At 36.9% G+C, this 2,500-nt stretch overlaps 1 long non-coding RNA gene across 3 annotated transcripts in view; it reads left to right on the top strand.

Annotated features, from left to right (window-relative positions):
* The window catches only part of LOC138015106 (uncharacterized), a 52,330-nt gene that overhangs the window by 14,797 nt on the left and 35,033 nt on the right, over positions 1-2,500 (top strand). For all 3 annotated transcript variants that reach the window (XR_011125489.1, XR_011125486.1, XR_011125487.1), the window contains exon 2: positions 2,283-2,362. This is a non-coding gene — a long non-coding RNA (uncharacterized lncRNA). The remainder of the gene's footprint in view (positions 1-2,282; positions 2,363-2,500) is intronic.

Here is a 2,500-nt window from a genome sequence, read left to right as displayed (position 1 = left end):
AGCGAGTCTAAGTGCGGAGTTTTTGTGATGGTAATTAGTTCTCCTTCACATATGAATGAAACCCAATTCTCATAACAAAAACTTTGCACTTAGACTCGCTTTGAAGAGGAGGCAGACATGAACTCGGAAATGGCCTATTTTTTCAAGTTGGGGGGTCATTAAGACCATTTAAAGGGTCACCCAGAAGTCATACCAGCAGAGGCCCTTTGGTTCACAGGTCCTCACACGTTCGTCCGACGAATCAGATCCTTTTCTGAGGTTAAAAACCTGGCTACCGGCCTATTAATTAATCATTTGTCAGAAAGAAGAAATTCCTGTCATCTTTACACGCATTGCTTACGTGTGATAGTGAAGTAACACAGCGATATATTCCATAATGTCAACTGAGCTGCGTGTTGTCTTCCAGGAGATTCAAGTTGTCTTTGCGTAATATGTAGTTCTAAAAGTGCACGATATTGTTTTGGTATTGTCTATCATTGTAGTGCCATAGTAGAAGTCTTATGTAAATAGCCCCTGAGAAGGCATGTGGTTAATAGCAAAGTACTGAACCCAGAAAGATAGAAGAAAATAAAAGGGAAGCGAAAAACACTGGCTTCTGGGCTGACATGCTGATAATTTTCAAGCTCCCTCACAACTTCTTTCACCACAAGTTTAAGCGTGCCCTCTGAGCATCTGACAGCTTTGTAATACTAAGGTTTACTACAGTTTACCTAAGTTAACTGCTGTCCGGCGGGGTTAGTATCTGGATGGGTGACCTCAAACATACACCCCTTCGTAAAACAGAAGCATTGGACCGAAAATACTATTAACGCTAACAAATGCGAACTCAGCAAGGTACAGATTTTGTTAGCTTGCTTTATGCAAAACAAATATTGATGCAAAAGTAAATAAATATTGATACACAGTTTTTAGAAAGAGAAGAAGGAAGTTTTCAGGACGGACGATCGATAATAAAATATTTACGACGTGAAAACAACATTAATTTTGAACCGTGAATATAGAATATAAAAAGTTACGATCGGCGACAAACATTTTGCGAGGTTTTTGCTACGTTCAATTTTGTTATTCTACGTTTGACTGCACAAATAAATCGCAAAATCGCAAAATCGAAAGTGACATGACTCTTGAGGTTGACCATTGTTTCTGCAAAGTCAAAACTTTACTCTCCAAGACGAGGTTATTTATCACCGGGTAATTCCATCGTTTTCGAAATAGCAGCTACTTTATTATTCATCAGCGTCACAATTTTTTAGTGATTTTGGGGCTCATTTTGTTGAAACTCAAGCACGCTTCCAACAGACCTGTTTATTTTCGTGAACCCTTCCTGCTTACTGAGCACTACTAAAAAAATCCTCCCGTATCACATTTCAAGCCAGGTATACAAGCTCGAAAATTCATTACTCAACATGATATTAAAGTGCCCCAAACCCTTCCAGTTGTTTTTTTTGGGGTAGATTTTCATATCTTTCAAGAAGTCATTTTTGGAATATTTTTTTTTTAAAGTATTGAACCCTGACTTTTTCACGAGCGCTAAAAGTGAAGGCAGTCGTGACTACTTTTTCACCTGTCGTTCGCATTAGTCCCATACTCGGCTAAATGTGTCCATTTATCGAGCGTGACGTAAGAAAAGGACATCGTGCAAGCTTGAGTTGCTGGAATGTCCTTTTCTTACGTCACAGCTAAAAAAGTGTCAAATATCGGACGCTTCTCATTGGCTCGTTCCTAATGAGCCCACGAGACAATAATTTGTCCAGCGGGGCTTATAGCGCGCAAAAAATTAGAAATTTCAGTAACTTCAAGCGCTCGCAAGAAAATCAGGATTCAATGTTTTTACAAAAAAAATTGCGAAAATGAGTTCTTGACAGATATGAAAATATACCAATAACATAACAAGTTGAAGGGTTAGGGGCACTTTAAAATTCACAAAGGCAGAAAATATCACGAAATCCTTCTCGAGCGTTAAATTTATTGAAACAAACAACATATTTGCTTTTGTAAATACTAGTCATTTTTACTGAGCGAATATTATGGACGTTTGATATATTGGTTTAGAACTTTCCTTGCCTCATCTATTTTTTGAGTCTGCATATTTTTATCAGCTTGATTAATGTAACCTCTTTTTGAAAGCTTGTATCATTTGGCACTTATTATCCACTTAACTGTTTCCTTCTGAAGACAGTATCTTTTATAATTTTTTCAGTGATGTATGGTTTAGAATTTATTGATGTCATTGCAGGTTGATTTAATATTTTTTCAACATCATCATAATTTTCTATTTTTAGATCATCCAAAATGGAATTAGCTTCGTCTGCTTCATCTAAAGCACCAACGTCTTCAATATCTTCTTCTTCATATTCTGGAGGTAAATCAGGTTCTTCAGGAAAATATTGAGTATCAATATTATATTATTTTATGTCAAATATGCGGACCTCTTAGGAAACGCAGTCTTATTCTGATTTGCCCATTGCGATCCAATTTAGTTTTTCGGTGGTTATCTCGT

This window comes from Montipora capricornis, chromosome 9 (assembly GCF_036669925.1).
Source record: "Montipora capricornis isolate CH-2021 chromosome 9, ASM3666992v2, whole genome shotgun sequence".
In the NCBI taxonomy this organism is placed as follows: Eukaryota; Metazoa; Cnidaria; class Anthozoa; order Scleractinia; family Acroporidae; genus Montipora; species Montipora capricornis.
This window is presented reverse-complemented; position numbering and strand designations above follow the sequence as displayed.